Source organism: Microcebus murinus, chromosome 4, assembly GCF_040939455.1.
Source record: "Microcebus murinus isolate Inina chromosome 4, M.murinus_Inina_mat1.0, whole genome shotgun sequence".
In the NCBI taxonomy this organism is placed as follows: Eukaryota; Metazoa; Chordata; class Mammalia; order Primates; family Cheirogaleidae; genus Microcebus; species Microcebus murinus.
In genome coordinates, this window is record NC_134107.1 from 64,532,685 (window position 1) to 64,553,220 (window position 20,536).

Below are 20,536 nucleotides of genomic sequence, written 5' to 3' on the forward strand. Positions count from 1 at the left end.
GCAATGTTTGGTTGATTTGCTCATGGTTTGATTCATCCAGCTTACAAATATATGGATTTCACTCAACACTTCCATTCATTTGGAAGGGAGGCACAAGAGTTTAGAAAAAGTCAAGCATTAAGAAGGCACTTGATGTTAAGGCCTGATTTTGTGAATGTGTGTGTGTGTATGTGTATGTGTGTGTGCACACAGACATGAGATAGCTTGAGTAATACACAGATGGTTTGGACTATAAAAAAGTCGCTGATTCCAAGGTTAAGTCCCATTAGGAGAAGGCTTAAGTACAGTAGAGACACAGAGCTGTAGCTTGTGATTAATGGTACTTCCACCCGAAATATTACTAATGCACCCTGGATCCCACAAACGTTGTCAACTTACTTCAGACCCAACTTTATAGTCCTTGAACTCTGCTGCCATCACCAGCCCATTGTAGTTCTTTAACACAAGCTTTATAATGTGCTAAAGTGCATGATACTTACAATGGCATTAAAGGTCTTCAACAAGCCAGCTAGATCTCCCAGGGTAGAGGTCAATAGCTAAACCTCACGTCTGGGCTGCTCTGCATGGAGACTTTGCAGGGACGCCCAGCAACCACCCTCTGCCTAGCTCTTCTTCTCACTTTGCCCTGCCATGAAATCATCATATCCTTCCTTCACGGCCTGGCTAAAAGGCCACCTCTTCCAGAAGGATCTTCTGTCTCTCCCAATGTCAAGGCCTCAGTCCCATTTAGTTTATACTGAGGAATAAATAAGATCATAATGGAGGCTAATGACTGGAGTAAGGAACAAATCATTTATAACATATAGAAGGAGAAAGCCACGGCCTATCTGGTTCCAGTGCACAAAAAATAAGAATTATAAAAGTAACAGCAAAACCAGCAACATCAACTACCACCACCATTTCCACCATTTATTGAGTACCTATTATGGGTATGTTAGGAGTTTTACAATCATCATCTTATTTCATTCTCACCACAGGTGGGGCATTATTATTCCTCATTTCAAAATAAGGAAAATAAGGAGCAGAGAGGTTAAGTAACTAGACCAGAATCACAGAGCAAAGAAACCGCAGAGCCCTAATTCAAACCCGGGTTAGTTTCCACGTGACTCTTGTGCTATAAACTAGTTCACACAATTGCTCTCTGGGCTTCAGTAAGAAGGCTAAAGGAGAAATAGATGAAAATGGCAGAAATAGCTTCCAAAAATGCATTGACACATTTCATGTGTAATCTAAGTCAGCTATTTTAAATCACATGCCTAGAATCCCTTTCTAGGAGGTCATACTTTTACCTAGAAGTTTTAAGGTATCCATCAACATGCACTGAATACGGCGTGCAGGCTGTACATTATGGCATGTTGCTGGCATTGTGACAGGGCAGAGGACAGGTTTGGCTGTCCATGAATCAGGAGGCTGTGGGGTCACACAGCCCTGGGCAGCCATGTGTCTTGAGATGCAACACAGCCCGCTGCCTCGAGTGTACGGACACACGCGGCAGGTGAAGCTGATCAGATGCACAGAGGATGTTGGCTGCTATCGGGACCTGAGGGAGGTTGTGGTCACCTGAGAGGGGGTTTTGATTACAAGGAGGGCCTAAAAGCATGAAACAACTTCTGAAGTGCTTGACAGGCATCATTTGTTCCACAGAGAAGCTGTCTCTCGAGGAATCCAGTTCAGACGCGCCACGCCCCATGGCTGACCCTACAGCAGCAGACAGGCTGCTTCGCGGCTGGGCCAGAGGACAGCTCAGGGTCAAGGTTTGTCCGCCGAGCACCCCTGCTACTTCTCTCTCGTTCAATTCTCTTTTCTTTCTGTTCCTGGTCCTTGCTGCAATGACCTTTGTTTAGCTTAGTTTTCTGACTCTAATTCTCTTTGTCTTACCCATACCTCCATTTTCCCCTGGTTCCCTTAGCACAAAATTTTGTGTGCTGCACCAAAGACTGGAAACATAGAAGATGAAAATTGTTTCTCAAGGATCTGACATCTCCGCGTGTCAGGAAAAACATGCATGTAACTATTATACAAGGTAGACCATGTTAAGTGTCTTTCTTAAGGTGTTTATTCATTCAGGAAATATATATATTTTTAAACCCTTCTAATTACCAAGAACCGTGATAGACACAGACAAAATTCTATGGGAGACTAAAGAAGGGAGTGATTACTTCTGGCTAGTCATTGGCAGCCACGAGTGTGGTATGGAGGAGGGCAAGAGGCAGTATTAGGGAAAACATCTATCAAACGGCAATAAATGTTAGGCTATTGTAAGGAAGCCTAACATCTGGTCCCATTTTAGCCAACAACATAGAAACTCTTCCTGAAGCTTTGGTCTTTCAGGTAAATACCTTCTCTTCAATTCCCTTGTTGGGTGCTACTCATGGGCATAGGCACCATGACATCGCACAAATGCACACACGTGTGCACACATACATACACACGCACACACACAAACACACACACACAGGCATATCACCTCCTCCCCCCTTTCTTTCTCTTCTCTTTATTTCTGCCCCTTGGTTCCTCTGACTGCCTCTCTTCTCTCTCTCTTCCCTTTTCTCCTCTCTTTAGCTCAGTCCTTTCTGGAAGCGTTAGTTTCTGTGAGTAGCAGTGAGAGCCTCGAGTAGCGCTCCACTCAGAATGCTTGCTGACCTCAAAGTGCTCCGCGGTGGTAGTAGTGAAATAGCGTGAGCCGGCTAACCGTTTAATATTAGATGTGTGGCTATGTGAATTATTATTCCTGCATTTCACGGAGCATTATAGAGCCTCTTTTTAGTCAGGCCTTGTGCTACATTGTTGCCTCCTCAGACAGGCTTTCCCTCAGACAGCACACTGCTGTCTCACCCGGCTCCAGTCTCCTCACTGCCCTTACAGCTCAGAAGGTCATTTGTTGCCACGTGACACCTGCCCTGCAGTGTAAGCTCCAGGAGGGCAGGGCTGTCTTCATTGCTAGACATCTGCACTGCGTGACCAATGGCAGGTGCTCAAGGAATACTTTTCTTGACTGCATGGATGATTATACGTATTATAATTGTATAAATGAATGCTATTTAATAACATGGAATTTCTTTTTGTAGGCGGTGCACTGTGTTCTATACTGGGATCTCGACTGCATAAAAACATAGTGTCAGAGAAAAAGCATGAAAAGGAAGGATTAATGTTGACTGTGCTTATCTCTGGGTGGTGGTATTTTCTATATATTTATCTATATTGATCAGAATTTCCCCAATCTTTTACAGGGAGTGTATGTATGTATGTGTGTATGTGTGTGTGTGTGTGTATATAACATATATATTTAAAATTAGACTGCTTTAAAAAAAATGGTTACTGCTCCTGGCTCAGTGCAAAGATTTTGTAGCTGGGACAGCTTGAGGGGACGTGGAAGTGACAGAGAAATCTGTGCAGCGGTCGGGAAAATAACGCAGAAGGAGCTGACTCATCGCCCTGACCGACAGTTGACAATTCCTCTGATTGCCAGTGATATGTTTAAAGTGAACGTTTTGATGACATAAGTGAAAATGAAGAAGTAGAATCAATAGGCTCAAGATTGTTTTTTAGGGTGTTAGGGGTGAGACATGAAAGAAAGTGAGGGTCTGGCGAAGGCCGTGTGCTGGTAGTGCCAAGCCACAAATGATCAGAAACTGCTTCAAGATGGGGACGGGATGTCAAACAGAGGCCGCCGGCTGGCCGCGCACGCAGCCTCGGTTCCTCCCAGCCCCAGGACCGGCCGAGGCAATCATTCTCTCCTCTGGGCCAGCCCATGCATGGAAGCTCTGTGGAGAAGGGCTTTGTCTGCCCTTTTCAGTGTTTTCAGATTCTGCCTCTGGTCATCTGTCCTGCCCCCAGGCTCGGCTCTCTCCTTTTCCAAGGAAATCTTCACAGAAGCATTTTCAAACTGATTATCAAGTAGGCGTTTGAACAAGTCTTGTTCACTGAACTCTCATCCGTTCTTTGAACGAATGTTTATGGAGTACCTACTATGTGCCAAGCACTGGACTGGACCCTGGGGATATAGACATTAATAACACAAACAAAATTCCTGCCCTTATGCAGCTGACATTACAGTACGGGGCCTGCGGTCTAGCCTTGAGTGCCTTCCAAGCCTGGGCTTCTCTTACTGCTTTTGGAAAAATTTCTATATTAGTTTTATCTTTACCATTAGATGGCTGCCTCAGTTTTCCAGTTAGCACTAGTTCCTGGAAGGGGCTGGAGAAGCTTGGCTATGACCCCAACTCCCTGCCTTGATCCTCAGGGATTATCTACTGAGGAGTCGGGACTTCTTGCTCCCTGAACTCCTAGAGCCACCTAGAGTTTGGCTGTGAGACAAATGGTTACCCAGAACAACTACTCTGCTAGCTACTCATCCTAATAATCGCAATAGCTATCATTGGTTGATCACTCGCCATGTGCTAGAGATATGCCAAGCTTTTTCTTTCACTATCTCATTTGTTACTCATGATATATGCTGGGTTTCTGTTTTCGGCAAAGCTAAGTAAACCCAGTCCAAACCCAACCCTTCCATGATAACAACTATAAACTGTGGACTAAACTTGAAAACAAAACCAAAAATAAAACAATGATCTAAAGTTACTGGAAAATGGCCAAAATAGCAGGCAGATTCTGGAGGGAAATAAAAAGTCCAGAGAAAAGGAGTAGCATGGAGTGTGTTTTTCATTTTTACAGCTTTTAACCTGAGGACAGGCCACACTGGTATTATGCAGAGTCAGTAAACCTGTGATACAAAACCCACAGTCTTTCCAGCCTAAAGAACCAAATAACAGAGTTCAAGCTAACCACAGCCACTGAAAAGTGAGGAAGGAATCTTGGAAGAGAGAGAGAGTCAAATTCTGTTTATAAACTCTTTCCAAGTCTCTGGCTTACCCTGCATGTGTGGGGCAGACTGAAGCAGCTTGTATCTACGGCTTAAAGAACACGCACACACACGCACTGCCTGTGTGGAAGGTTGCAGTGTGAGTCTGACCAAATGTGATGGTTAGTCGTGTGGCATACGGTTGTTTAATCAAACACTAATGTAGGAGTTGCCGCGATGGCATTTTGTAGACATGGTAACATCTACAACAGGTTGATTTTAAGTAGAAGCTATCACTCTTGATAATGTGGGTGGGCTTCCGTTGAAGACCTTAAGAGCAAAAACTGAGGTTTCCTGGAGAAGAAGGAATTTTGCCTCAAGAATGCAATATCAAATCCTGCCTGAGTTTCCAGCTTCCAGCCTGCCCTTTGCCCTATAGACTTCAGATTTGACAATCCAACAACTGTGAAAGCCACTACCTTAAAATAAATCTTTTTTGTTATAATACATATAATAATACATATTTTTTATATGTATGTATATCCTATGTGTGTATCTCATAAATATCCTATTGGTTCTCCAGGTTCTCTAGAGCTGTGGTCCCCAAGCCCCGGGCCATGGCCTGGTACTTGTCCATGGGCTATTAGGAACAGAGGCACATATCATTGCCTGAGCTCCACTGCCTTCCCCTCCCCAAACCTTGGAACAACTGTCTTCCATGAAACTGGTGCCAAAAAGGTGGGGACCACTACACTAGAGAACCCTGATACCCTGTTCATTTCCTGCTAAAACAAAAAATCAATATTCTTCAGGACGGTAACAGAATCTAGAGGCTCCATAATATAATATTTACAATGTCCAGGATAAAACCCCAATTTACTTCATTATCAAGAAGTAGGGAATTGTGTGACCCAGTTGCAAGAGAAAACTTAATCAACTGAGATTGACCCTAAGATTACCCATGTTGGATTAGCAGACAAGGATTTTAAAGCAGTTATTTTAACTATGCTCAATGAAATAAAGGTAAATAAGCTTGTGGTGAATAAAAAGACACAAAATCTCAACAAAGAACCACCAAACAGAACCAAATGGAAATGATCAAACTGAAGAGTATAATATGTGAAATAAAAATTCGCTGGGTGGATTTTTTTTTTTTTTTTTTTGAGACAGAGTCTCGCTTTGCCCAGGCTAGAGTGAGTGCCGTGGCGTCAGCCTAGCTCACAGCAACCTCAAACTCCTGGGCTCAAGCAATCCTCCTGCCTCAGCCTCCTGAGTAGCTGGGACTACAGGCACGCGCCACCATGCCCGGCTAATTATATATATATATATATTAGTTGGCCAATTAATTTCTTTCTATTTTTATAGTAGAGACAGGGTCTCGCTCAGGCTGGTTTTGAACTCCTGACCTTGAGCAATCCGCCGGCCTCGGCCTCCCAGAGTGCTAGGATTACAAGCGTGAGCCACCACGCCCGGCCGCTGGGTGGATTTAATAGCAGAATGGAGATGATGAAGGAAAGAGTCTGTAGATATTAATATTATGCAAACTGAAGAGCAGAGAATAAAAAAAATTGAAACAAATGAAAGGAGACTCAAGAAACTATGGGATGATAACAAAAGGATATCCAGAAGGAGGCAGAAAAAAACCATTTAAAGATAAAATGGCTAAAATTTCTCAAACTTTGTGGAAGATGTAAATTTACAGATTCAAGAATTTGGAGAATTCCAAGCAGGACAGATACAAAGAAAATCACTTCTAGGGAAATCATTCTCAAATTGCTCAAAACCAAAGATAAAGAGAAACCTTTAGAACATTCAGAGGGAAATGATACATTACATAAAGGGCAATAACGATTCAAAATCTTGCTGATTTCGTACAGAGTCAGAGAATGATGCAAATACCTTTAAAGTGCTGAAAAATTACTCAGAATAAGAATATCCAATGGTATTTTCTTTCAGGAATAAAGGTGAAATGAAGACATTTTAAGATAAAAAAAAAACTAAGAAAATTTATTGTCAGAAGATCTGTACTACATGAAATAATAAAGGAAATGCTTCAGGCTGAAGAAAAATGATACCAGATGGAAACCTCAGTCTTTAGGAAGGAATAAAAGGCACTGGCATTGGAAATTGTAAATATGTGGTTAAATATAATAGACTAGATCTTTCTCTTAATTTATTTAAAATAAGGCAAAAATTATAATATTGCCTTAATGGAGCTATACTGCTATTATTATCATAATGTGGCAACTATAACATAAAGGAAAGTCAGGTGTGGTAAATGGACATATGAGGTTACAAGATTTCTATTGTATTTTATGACAAGACAATATTACATTATTAACTCTATGTGGAGAGAGAAAAGTGTATATTGTAATACCCAGAGCAGTCACTAAAAAGAAAAATAAAATAATGCAAAGAGGTATAACTAAAGAGATAAGATAACCAAGAGATAAGATAAAATTTAGTTTTTAAAGTTGTTCCAAAAATCCCAAAGTAGGTAGTAAAGGAAGAAAGAATAAAAAACAGAAGAGACAAACACAAAACAAATGCAATAGTGAACTGGTAGAACTAAAACCAACCATACTAATAATTACAATAAATGTGAATGGATTAAACATTTCAACTGAAAACTAGATATTGACAGAGTAGATTTTTTTTTTTAAAAGCAAAATCTAAAGTAACTATATGCACTGTCTAAAAGAAGTAATTGATTGAAACTAAGTGGGTGGAAAAAGATAACCATACAAAGAGTACACAGAAACAGCTGGAATAGCTGATTTAATATCAAACAAATTACTCCTTTTGCCAGGTGTCAATTTTATTGTTTCTCACCTCCAAATCCATCCTTCTTTGGCCAGCTCTGTGGCACTGAAAGTGGACCCTGGAAATATCTCTCCTTCATCACCTGTGTTACGTTTTGCCAGTAGAGGGTGCTGCAGGGACACTGCTGGAGGGAAGGGCTTTTCTTTCTGGGGTTTGGTGTGCTTCTCCCCTTTCTTTCTCCAGGGGCGTGGGTGGCCAGCAGGGTGTGTGCAGGGCATGCAGTGGTGCTCAGTTGCCACTGACTTCCAGTGGTGCCTTTTGGGCAGCTTCCTAGCTCATGTGTACCAGCGGACACTCAATGGCTCTTGAGGGGGCCTCAGGAGCACTTTTCTGGTGAGTTCCAGCAGCACCCAGCAGGCGTCTCCCAGAGAGTTCAGTGGGTGCCTCAGAGAGTGGCTTTCCAGGGGGAGTCTCAGGGTATCCCAGAAAGTAGTTTCCTAATGAATTTCACCAGTACCCTAGTGTGCTGTTTCCTGCTTGCCAGCTCCACTCTGTGGTAACCTCATGAACTTCGCTGCCATCCAATGTGTCAAAGTCACATTTCCAGCAAGGTCTGAGTCTCATGCTTAGGGGCCCTCTCCAAAATACGCATCTTCCTTGGGTACTCTCTCTCAACCCCAGAGGTAGTGATTGCTTTCTATAGCTCCATTCTTGTATTGTTAGAGTAATATTTGTCCCTTAGTAATGAATCGCCTATAACTAATTAATAATTCTTTATATTAAATCTGCCCTGTTCAAATTCTGTGTGATTTCTGGACCCTGCCTGATACAGACCTCAAGACAAAGAGCATTATGAAGGATAAAGAAATATCTTTATAATGATAAAAGGACACTCACCAAGAAGACATTTAGAATTGAAGGGATTAAAGGAAGAGATAAATAATTCCATTTATAGTTGGAGACTTTAAGAACCTTCTCTTAGCAGCTAGGAAAAAAAAAGTAAAAGAGATAAATGTTTTGAACATTATCAATAATTTTGACCTAATTATATTTATAGAACGCTTCCTTCTAAATACAAAATACTATTTTTTTCAAGTGCATCTGTTCATCAGGGTAAAACATGTTTTGAGCCACAAATTTTAAAAAAATTAAATTGAAAAGGATTGAACTTGCATAGAATATGTTCTTTGACCTCGATGTAACTGAATTGGAGTCAATAAAAATTGAATACCTTGGAATATATCAAATATTTGATAATCAATCAAAATACTTCTATATAATACATGGATCAAAGAAGAAATCATAAGGGAAATTAGAAAATATTTTGATCTCAATTCTAATAAAAACATAACATCAAAATTTGCAGGATTCAACTAAAACAGTGTTTAAAGGGAATTATTGCTTTCAATGCTTATATTCAGTAAGAAGAAAGGTTAAAAAACTCAATGTCCTCTGGTAGTTCCATAAGGAGCCACAAAGAGAACAGTAAAGTAAATGTAAAGTTAGTAGAAAAAAAGAAATAATAAAAATAAGTTTAGAAATAAAGCAAATAGAAAATTGACAACTAATGAAGAAAATTAATAAAGCCCAAAGTTGGTTCTTTGAAAAGACTGAGAAACTTAGTAAAACTCTAGCTAGACTGATCAAGGAAAAGAATAAGAAAACATAAAATACAAATATCAGGTAAGAAACAGGGATTATTACTACAGATCCTATATATATTTAAAGTATATTAAAATAATATTATGAATAACTTTATGCCACATATTCAACAACTTAAGAATGCAACAAGTTTCTTGGAAAATACTATTTATCAAACTGACACAAGAAAAGTCAGAAAATCTGAATAGCCCTATATCTAATAAGCAATTGAATCATTATCAAATCCTCCCATAAAGAAAACTCAAGGCCTGGAAGGTTTTCATGGTCAATCTTATCCAATATCAAAGAAAGAAAGAAAATTCTATCAGACATTAAAGGAAGAGATGAAATCAATGTTACTTAAATTATTTCAGAAAATAGTGAAGGAAAAACTCCCCAACTTGTTTTATGAAACCAGCATAGTCATAACACCAAAACCTGATAAAACATTTAAAAAATTTAGGCTAATATTCCTTATAAGCATATATCCAAGAAATACCTAACAAAAGATTAGCAAATTAAATCACCAATAGAAAAATGATAATAAATCATGACTAGGTAGGTTTTATTTCTATAATACAAGGTTGTTTTAACATTCAAGATCAATTAATGTGATCTGCCACATTAACATAATATAGGAGAATCATATGATCAATGGATGCAGAAAAAGAAATTTATAAAACTGAAAACCTGCTCATGATAATAAATATTCTCAGAAAACTATGGATAAGAATTTCTATAACCTAATAAAAGGCTCTACCAGAAGCCATATAACAACAAATATCATACCTAATGGGGTACGATTGGAATAAATTGAATGAAGTAAAACTGTTTCTATTAGCAAGTAATATAATCATTTACTTAGAAAATCTAAAGTAAACTATAATACATATATTAGACCTAATAAGTCCATTTAAAATAGTAGGGTACAATGGGTAGGGTAAAATAGTAGGGTACAATGTTAATATATAAAAATCACTTGTAATTTTATATTCTAGCAGTAAATATATAAATGATTGCATTTGCAATAGTATTATAAAACATAACATACTTTGGAATAAATATAAGAAAAGATTTGGAAAACCTCTACACTGAAAACTATAAAATCTTATTGAGAGAAATGAAAATAGATCTAAATAAATGGAGGATGTACTATATTCAATTTCTTAAGATATTAACTTATTTTAAATTGATCTATAGATTCAACACGATTTCAATCAAAATCCCAGGAGGCTTTTTGTTGTTGTTGTAGAAATTGGCAAGCTGATTCTAAAATTTACATGGGAATGCAAGGATATCCAAAGAAATCTTGAAAGAACAAAGTTGAGAGAATAATACTAACTAATTTCAAGATTGACTGCAAAGCTACGGGATTCAAAATAAGGTCGTCTGGACATAAAGATCAAGAAATAGTTCAATGGTACAGAATAGAGAGCTGGAAAGAGAACCTCATTTATATGGTCATTTTCTTTTTCAGGAAAAACAATAAATCTATCAAATGAGGAAAGGAATTTTTTTCCAATCTGTTGTTATTGCAGTAAAATACACATATCAGAAAATTTACTATCTTAGCCATTTTAAAATAATTCAATGACATTGTATATATTCATATTATTGTGCAACCATCTCCATCATCAATCTATCTCCTTAACTCTTCATCTTATAAAATTAAAACTCTATATCTATTAAACCACAATGCCCCAGCCCCTGGCAACCACTGTTCTACTTCCTGATGGCTCTAATTACCTTATATAAGTGGAATTGTACAGCATTTGTCATTTTGTGACTGGCTTATTTCACTTAGCATAATATTTTCAAGGTTCATCCCTAAAGCATATGTCAGAATTTCCTTCTTTAAGGCCGAATAACAGTCCTTTGTACGTATATATCATATTTTGCTCCCCCATTCATCTGTCTTTAGACACTTGTGTTGTACCCACATTTTAACTACTGTGAATAGTTATGAACATGGGTGTCACATATCCTTTGCAACCTTGCTTTCAAGATTTTAACTATATACTTAGAAGTGGAATTGTGAATCAAATGGAAATTCTATTTTTAATTTTTTGAGGAACTTCCATACTGTTTTCCACAGTGACAGTAACATTTCACCTTTCTACCAATACTATGTAAGGATTCCAATTTTTCCACATCCTTCCCAACACGTTATTTTCTGGTGTGTATGTTTTTTGTTGTTGTTGTTGTTGTCAGTAGCCAGAAAAGAAATTATTTTTAACAAGTATGCTAGAATAATTGAATATCACCAAAAATAAAAACAAAAAATTATGACAATCGCTTCCTCTGACAAGGCACAAAATTAATTCAAAAAAATCATTTAACACTGAGTAGTCACATTCATCTCCATGAGGAAAGCTGAGAGTCAGAGCTATTCTGTGACCTTGCAGACTATATCAGTAAATGATAAGGTCAGACTTCGAATTCAGATCTCTCTGTCTTCTACACCTATGCTATTTATTGACTTTTGAGTTCTATCTAATCATCTTTCTCATTGACTCACCAGGGCCGGCAGCATCTGGTACCCAGTAGATCCCCTATAAATACTGGTCGAAGAGATAGATGCTTGGGTAGTTTCTAGAACACACTGCTGCCTATTTGAGTACAACATTTTCCACGACATGCAGCCTAACCCTTATAATCAACATGATTCTTTGGTCTCCTTTTCTGTAAGAAGCTTGGTTTTTAAGTCCCAGGCTTGGAGATCTTAACCAAATTAAGAAGGAGATGTTAAAAAAAAAATCATTAAAATCTTGCACACGGGAACAAAAGCCATTTTTACCTAAAGAGCTAGTGACATATGAATTAAAAGTAAAATAAATAAAATATATTTTTGTTCCAAATCGACACAATTTTTCCTCTGATTCCATTTATAGATAATTTAAAATATTCAATTTTCTTATCTTTAAAATTAAGTTACAGAGAGAGGGGTTGCCAAATTCTATCTAACTTGTTACACTTAGTGGCGAGAGAGGGCCTGGAGGAGGCTGGGCAGGACTGGAAGACAAATAGAGAAAACCATGGAAGTGGGGGGCAGAGAGAGAGGAAAGCAAGTGGAGGTGGTGCCGCAGTAAGGGGCATCCTCCTTGCTCCACGATGCGCAGAACCTGTCCCAGCTTTAAAGTGCCCAGGTGGCTGGGACTCTGTCCTGGGAGTCTTGCCTTTCCCTTGGCTTGGGATCTCTGATGATCCCAGGGTGATCCTGATTCCCCAGAATATGCTGTTCTGCTTTTAAAATCAGCCTCAGCATAGAGAAAGGCCCTTGTGTTGTTGCCTAATGGAGAGCCTGACAGCTCTCAAAATGATGCTGCCAGGCAGTGAGGAAAACCCCAAAGGAAAATAATGAGAAAAATATAGATTCTGGAGCCACTGTGATATTCATAAAAAAATAGACTGTGACCCTACAAGAGTTAAGCCTGAGCTCCGCAGGGCTGGTGCACAACCAGGGCCTCCTGCCTGGTTTCCCGCCTGCTCCGTTTCAGGCCTGTCTCCTTATTGCCTCACCACACAGGTCTGTCTCCAAGAGGCCTTGTCACCTCCCCACCTGTGGTCCTCTAAATGTCTTCTTTAGTTTCCTTGGGTAACTTATACTCAAGGTTTGTTTTTCTTTTTTTTCTTTCTTTCTCACATGGAGGAAACAATACTTCCATGTCCTCCAGCTGCATGCCTTGATGGACTTAAAGAGTTTGCAGGCACTTGCTCACCTGGAAACATGTTTGATTTGGTTCGGGACCCTTATCCATTTGTGGAATTTAGCAATCAAACCAGGGCACTTTTAGAACTATAATAGAGCCCTACTCATAACTATTTAAGGACAACAGGCACGGATGGACCTCCCCTGGCTGGATATGTGGTCACTCTAGTTATAGGTCCACAGTAAATAGATACTCTGACATTCTCACCCAAATAGTCGTATACAGCTGGAATAAAAATTATCACACAAATAGTAGCAAGTTTGTTTTCTTCTGGAGAGAAAAATAAGCAGCTAAACAGAGGGAGAGAGGCATATGTATATAACTATTCAGGAGAGGGAGAAGGAGAAAGAAAAAGAGGATTAGGATGAGAACAAAAGACAGGAAGACACTATAGGTGACAGTCTCTGTAGGTACTGGAGTGAATGCTCATAGCTTGGGTCCTTGTCTGTGTTTCTACAGGAGATACTTGCCCTTTGAACTGTTAATTGCTCTATTTTCTTAATTCTAAGAGGAACACTTTTGCACATTTTAATGATTCTGAAATCTGAATGTATATTACAAAGGATGTCAGAAAGGACACTTTAGTTCCTAGGCAGAGGACTAATTTGTGACAGAGTTGTTATTGCCTGTGCATGTATGAACTTGGCAATGTGTGGAAGGTAGATCTGTTCAGACTGACAGCTCAGATGAGATATTTGCACTGGTAGCACCATATGTGTTTGAATTTTACATTGAATCTAGATTTATAATAATTGCTCAAAATGTCCTCAGAAAGGTTGTACTATGATGTCACACTGTAGCGAAACATTAATACCTGCAGAGGATGACCTGAATATTCCAAGCAGTGCAATTAAAGGCATTGGAAACCACCTAGTATCTTGGAGTGGTTCACAGAATTTTCAACTCTAGTAGAGGTAGATGTTGACAAGCCATGTTTCAAGAAGAACTACAACTTAGGTGCCTGTGGTATCTGGCAGAGGCTAAGGCTGACTTTTAACAGAAACTGTTTAACCTTTGGAGATAATTAGTTTAATTAAGGGGAGTAAAAAACTATGAGTTTAACCATATAGCCAATGTAGATCAAACTGTGGTCCCTTCCCATTCTCTTTTAAATTACACTACCAATTGTAAAGGTGTTAAAGATGGCCAGAAATGAAAATCAGGCTCACCCTACTATGCAAAGCATAACTGCAGATGGCCAAAAGGGATTCTGAAGAATTGTAAGCATTAAGGAAGATTAGATTCAAATTTTGATAGTGACACTTAAGTGGTGTGTCTATGGATGGATAAATGAATGCTGTTGAGTAGATTTTTTGAAGTTAATTTGCACATTTATTTTTATCCCTCTCCTGCCAATAACTGACCCCCCATACTATTACCGAATTCACAATTCATTTCATAATTGACCTGTCTTTAAGTTAAGGAAGTATGACACTTGCCAGCTCCACAATCATCTTAATCCTCATCTTTGGAGGCTCCAGCATCAAATGGTTAACCCAAGTTGCCACCCTGATGGGCAAAAGTAATAACTAGAACCATGTAATTTCCAGAACTGAACTAAGAAATTGAGTTTCTGGTTCAAACTGTTTAAACTGACTAAGAGCAAGGTTTAGCTCTGAGGAGAAAGATTTTTACTCCTGATATTAGTATACATTTTAAGACAGATACCAGTGTTTCAATCCCTGAATGAAGAAAAATATATGATATACTATAGTGGTATACGATAGCAATACCACTGAGGAATAACATACATTATTTGACAACATTCATTTCATATCAATACAGAAATTTTAAAAACAGGTATGAATTATCAAGTGACTATTTATTAGAATATTTAATGTTAAAGGTGAATGCCACATAAGATATATTTTTCTTTAATTCTAAATTAGTAAACTTTAGCCTCAAAGTGAAATGAAGTATTCATTGACCACTTTGTATTCTTAGATTACTTCTTTTAGATTTTAAGTGTCTCACACATTGCAAAGTTAGAATCTACCAGAACACTACAAAAAAACAAAACAAACAAACAAAAAAACACCTGAGGAAAAAGAGCAAAATGGCAAAATGTATCATCTAAAAGGATAATCATTTGGGTGTTGCTAACACTATTATCTGTATATTGTTTTATAAAACACTTACAGAAATGTTTTTGTTGAGATTACAGACAAATCATTCTGCACCACTTACCAAAAAGGTAAAAACTGATTTCAAATGAGGTTATTATTTCCCTGTTACATAATTAATTGTACTAAAATATTTGATGCTCTGTTCTATATTAATGTTAGCAATTGAACCAGATTAAACAAAATGGTTAAGAGGTAAATAATTTCCTGCAGGTGAGCAGAGGAGCACAACTGAAGTGTTCCTCACAACTTATTTCAGGTGGCATTCTGAGATTCTAAGATGTGTACAATACGATTTTCAAATGTGATTGAAATTCTGATTTTGTTTTTTATGATGTTAAAAAATGAAAAGATTTTGAGCATACCAATGTTTTCAACAATGTGCAGACAATCCAAAAGTGATTATATTGTATTTGGATGGGAAAAATAGAACTGAAATTGGCTTAGAACTAAAAGTAAAAATAGTAAGTCATTTGTGATGTGTGCTGATGGGAATATGGAAAGGGATGGAGGAGTGTGTGAAGAGGATGGTAGAAGGCACATATTGACTTTATTTTCTGAACCAAAAATCAGAGCACAAGGCCTGTAACTCCAAATACAGTAATGGGAACAACGGGATGGAAAATCATGGCTATCTCAGAAAAAAACAAAAATTGTGTTCTAAGAGTACACAGAGAGGTAGTGAAATAATGACAAAGGTGTTAATCTGGGGAAAAGAAAACTACAAAAAAGAAACCAATTACTGTGAAGTGAATTATATTTTTCAAACCTGTTTCTGTTTTCCCCAAATTATTACTAGTAGTACAGGCAAAATGTGTGGTTATGAAAAAAATGTGTTAACTCTGCCTTCTGAATACATTTATTATTCCCAATCTGCATTTATGCATCAAGAAATACTTTGTACAAAAACCAAGAAACAACTCAGTCTCCAGAATGAACTCTTTTCTTTACAGTAATGAAAGACAAGCTTCTTATCATACACCTCTAGCCACTGTGCCTCTCAATCAGCAAAACTCCAAATCAACCTTCCCCTTATAAAAAACAGAACAATATCCCATTCAAAAACAACAAAACAGGCTCTGAAGAAGAAACCAGAATAGATAACATGTCTAGAAATATATTTCTTTCTTGGATGAGAATGCAGCTTGTGTGAAGGCCAGAAATCTTTTCAGGAAGTTTCGAGATATCTCATTTTAATGTCTACTCTTTGATTTTTTTTTTTTTCAATCTGGGATAAACTCTGTATCTTGTCACCAACATTTCAACAACATATCAAACCAAAGCAGTTAACAGTAGCAAAGTTTCATTACTGAACAAAGGGCATACTTCCAGTATAAATAAATGATCACTTTTTCAATAAGACAAAAAAGGAGTGATTACTTTTTCAGATATATTTGTCACTTTGTACTAGGATTCCTTTGAACATAAAAATTCTCTAGGGATTTACCTTTTATGTATGCTTCATGAATATTTGGTTTATGCACAACTCTTTAGCAATGCAACTGTGGCCTCCAAAGGTGTACAGTATACCTATATACCCAGAATAACAGACTAGGTACAAGTGCGGGCAGAATTCTAAAGACTTTGGGGAGAGGCTTGCGAATCATGAATACAAAATAACCCAAGAATAAAGAAAATTAATCAAGTCCAGCTCTCACCATAAATTCGCTCATGACCAAAGTAACAAATGGGAAGTAAAAGAACCATGTAACTCACCGAGATACTCAGTGTTTGTCACCAGGGACCCGTGACAAATCCAGGCTCATTCAAAGATTGATCTGTAAAGAGAAAGAGGAAAAGAGCATTATCATTTATGGGGAAGTGGAAACACAAGAAATAGCTTGACCATTGTCTGGTAGAACATTTTGCAAGCCAGGCTCGGGTATGGAGTATGGAGGGGAAAGGAGAATGCATGTCGGAACCGCCTTGCTTTCCACTCATTTGGCTGCAACGCCGTACATCTAGTTTGCAGCTACCCTTTCTGGGGAGTTGAGGCCTGCCCTCTTACGGAGGCCAATGCCAGCCCTCAGCAAAAAGTAACTATCAACATTTTGATGAAAACCCTCTATCAGACTATGAAACACATTTTTTGCTATTTTCTTCAAAAATGCAGATCTCATCGAGTGATTTCTCTGCTTAAAATGGCTTCCCACTTTGAAGGTCAAGGTAAGACTTCTTAATAGGGTTTAGCCCTTAAGGACCTGATCCCAGTCTCCTTGCCTTCCCACCTTGCAGTCTCCTGCCCAGCCAGACTAACTCATTGGCATCTCTAGAAGGCCACACAATTGCCCTCACCTGTAGGCCTTGAGCATGAGGGTCGCTCTGCCCAGAAAAACATGCTTTCCCTGTTTGCACAGAACCTCTTGCCAGCGTGACCTCGTTCATGCTCAGGACTCAGCCACTAACCACCTTCTCTGGACAGCTCCCCGGACACCCAAGCTCATTCGGGTACCTGCCCACCAGATTCCTGCTGTGTTGAATTTCTAACTTTACCTCAGCATTGAGCAGCTTAGTTTGTGACAATTTACTAAATGATCTCATTTTTATTGTTTGGCATTGTTACACACCTTATTTATTATTGCATTGTCTGTATGTAGTAGAGTTTCTGGCATATAATAAGTGCTCAATAAGTGTCTGATGAATAACTATATGGACAGAGTGAATTAGCATATGACAGAACAAGTGAGTAATTTTGTCACTATTTATCAAGCATTTTTTTATGCCAGGCACTGAGTTAAATTCATTACAAATATTTTCTCTCTATTCTTTTGCCCAGATTCTGTCTTCCTGTGTTACAAATGACTTGTCTTGACTCTCTGAACCCATTCTGTTCTCAAGACCATTTATCCTTCAGCCTTCTAGCTTGGGTTCCTCATGCCTAATTAGCAAAAATTAGACTTTGCCTGGCAAGACCTGTCTGAGTTGCTGTTCTTGAATTTGACTCTTAACTCATTTTAAGACTCTGCCAGAACTCTTCCTAGTTTTAAGTGAGGCCTTCAGCTCTTTTTTTTTTTTTTTTTTAATAAGGCCTTGGAACCTCTAAAAGTTCAACAGGCTATTTGGTTTGGTTAGGCCTCTTGGTTGGTTTAAAGCAGTTGGTAAACTATAGCCCACCCACAGCTAAATCTGGCCCACCACCTATTTTGATAAATAAACTTTTATTATAATACAGCCATATCCATTTGTTTACGTCTTGTCTCTGGTTGGTTTTGTGCTACAACAGTGAAGATGAGTAGTGGTAACAGAGACTATATGACCTGCAGAGCCTAATGTATTTACTGTCTGGTCCTTTACAGAAAAAGTTTCTCAAACACTGGTCTAGATCACCTTGTCACCTAATAATAGCACTTGCTATACAATATTCCTTATAGGTGTTTATTCAGCCTTTTTATTGGAGAGAAGATTCTAACTCGAAAAAACTCATTTACTTATTGGAAGCTCGAACATAGAAAGATCTCCCTTATGTTAACATTTAAATCTAAATGCAACAAAGGCACAGAATAAGACAAGAGAGCAAGAGTCTGAAATGTTAACTTTCTTTAGTCACTGCTGTATTCGACTTACAGATTGCTTTTTACTTTTCTGTATTTTTTACATGTTTCTTTACTGTCTGAACATTGCTTCTATAAATGGGAAAAAATGGAAAGATCAACATCGTTTTTGATTTGTCCTAGATCTGACTACTCACCTGAGCTCACTATGGGGGTTACAGAACCTTTCCATGAGTTCCTCTGTCAGGGGAGAGTGTAAACTCATTACAAGCATGAGCAGAAACCGTGGTGGCCCCAACGGGAATACCAGGGGAAGCAGACGGTTTCTGAGTTGTGTTGATGGCTTAAATAGATAATGAGATTAAACAGCTCGTGGAAAGTTGCTCTATCAAAAACAGTCATGTGATATAGTTTTCTTGTTGGACTCTCTGCCTTTCGTATGAACCTCCCAGAGTTCTTAAGATTGTGAAGCCCAAGGCTGAAAGGGACTTTAAAGGTCTTCACCCCCTCCCCCACCCCACCCAGTCCTTCAGATTGTTCTACACAGTCTTGTCATTGTAGATTCCCATAGCGCATCTCGAATGATGGGACACTGACTTTCTGCAGAGGCAGCACATCTCTCACGTTGAAATAGATCTGAGAGCTTCCATTCATTGGTGATAATTCTCTCCCATGTGACGCTATGAACTAGTCTACGCCTTTTGCTTCATAGCCACTCTATAGGAATTTAAATCCCTGGGTTTTCTCCTCTTTTAGCTGAATATCCCCAGTTCTTCCAGCTTATTCTTTCTGGTTCTCTGACCATCCTTTGTGCTTTCTCTGAATAAACTCCAGTTGAGTAGTGTTTTAAGTGCACCATGTCCCAAGGCACAGTGGCACCATCATCTTCCTATTTTAGATCCTATGTGCCCTCTGAAGCACATGAGTTCAATTTTAAATTAGGCTTGATTTTCACACCCTTGCTCACAGCTCCTCAATATCTCCTCCTTGGTCTGCCCACATGATACTGCTCTAACTTTGATTACATTATCTTGTTCTCTTTGCTACACCTGCTTAAATCTTATATCTTTAAAAGGAAATACAGTGTCTGACATCAGGCCCTACCTCTTTATCCCTCCTTCCATTTGAACCTCTGCTGGCATTATTTGCTTATGTTTAGTTTTCAGTTAATCACAATTCCAGAAATATGGACAACAGAATAAAGAATGGAAGCAGGTCTCTGAGCCCTATCACAATTTGTGTTAATATTTTGATATATCTTTTCCAGCCTTTATTCATATGTTTGTGTATAGGAGTATGGCATGAGCACAGTAAGTTCCAGATTTTTTACAAAGCTCTCAAAATCATAATTTTAGATCACTTTGCCATATTCTCTCTGGGAAAGCCCATGAATTCATGTGACCATTTTTCTAAAGTTGTATATTTAGGTTGTTTTTGTAATTCTCCTATTATAAACAATGCCACAATAAGATTTTTTCCCCCACAGGTCTTCTTCATATTTAGGACTATTTCTTAGATTTAATTCATAGAAAACTATTCCTCTTAAATAATTTTTGGCTGAAATATTGTGAGATAATAGAGTATAAGCATCTTTTAGAGATCATCGACTCAAACCCCCTATTTTAAGTAAAGTCACTTGACTGAGATCAGATAACGACTTAACAGAAGAATGCATCTACCTACCCTCAAACTAAAGGATGTTTCATCATGTCCCTGCTCTATCCCTTCCAGAGGACTACTTGCTGCATCCATCTAAGAAGGCATATAAATCTTACTTGAGTAAAGTCTATATCGTGCAAATAGTGATTAAAAAATAATAAAAACAAATCAAGGCACTCTAACAAAGCAACAAAATATCCACCCAAGTATATATATTTTGAAAATATTTCCATTTCAATAACTAGATTGCTACAGGAAACAATCAGAACAGTGTGATTTTGGAATATGAAGATTTTTATAACTATAATAGTCTTTATTTACATCTCATGGGATTGCCCACCATTTCCC

At 38.2% G+C, this 20,536-nt stretch overlaps 1 protein-coding gene and 1 long non-coding RNA gene across 8 annotated transcripts in view; one reads left to right on the forward strand and one right to left on the reverse strand.

The window, feature by feature from the left end:
* LOC142870624 (teneurin-4-like) overlaps positions 1–20,536 on the reverse strand; it is a 2,325,019-nt gene that overhangs the window by 669,356 nt on the left and 1,635,127 nt on the right. For all 7 annotated transcript variants that reach the window (XM_076002352.1, XM_076002347.1, XM_076002349.1 and 4 more), the window contains one exon: positions 16,755–16,816. The gene's annotated coding sequence lies outside the window, so the exon portion shown is untranslated. The remainder of the gene's footprint in view (positions 1–16,754; positions 16,817–20,536) is intronic.
* LOC142870623 (uncharacterized) lies at positions 1,421–1,995 on the forward strand. Its single transcript, XR_012918982.1, has 3 exons — positions 1,421–1,495; positions 1,645–1,754; positions 1,910–1,995. It is a non-coding gene; the product is annotated as an uncharacterized LOC142870623 (long non-coding RNA).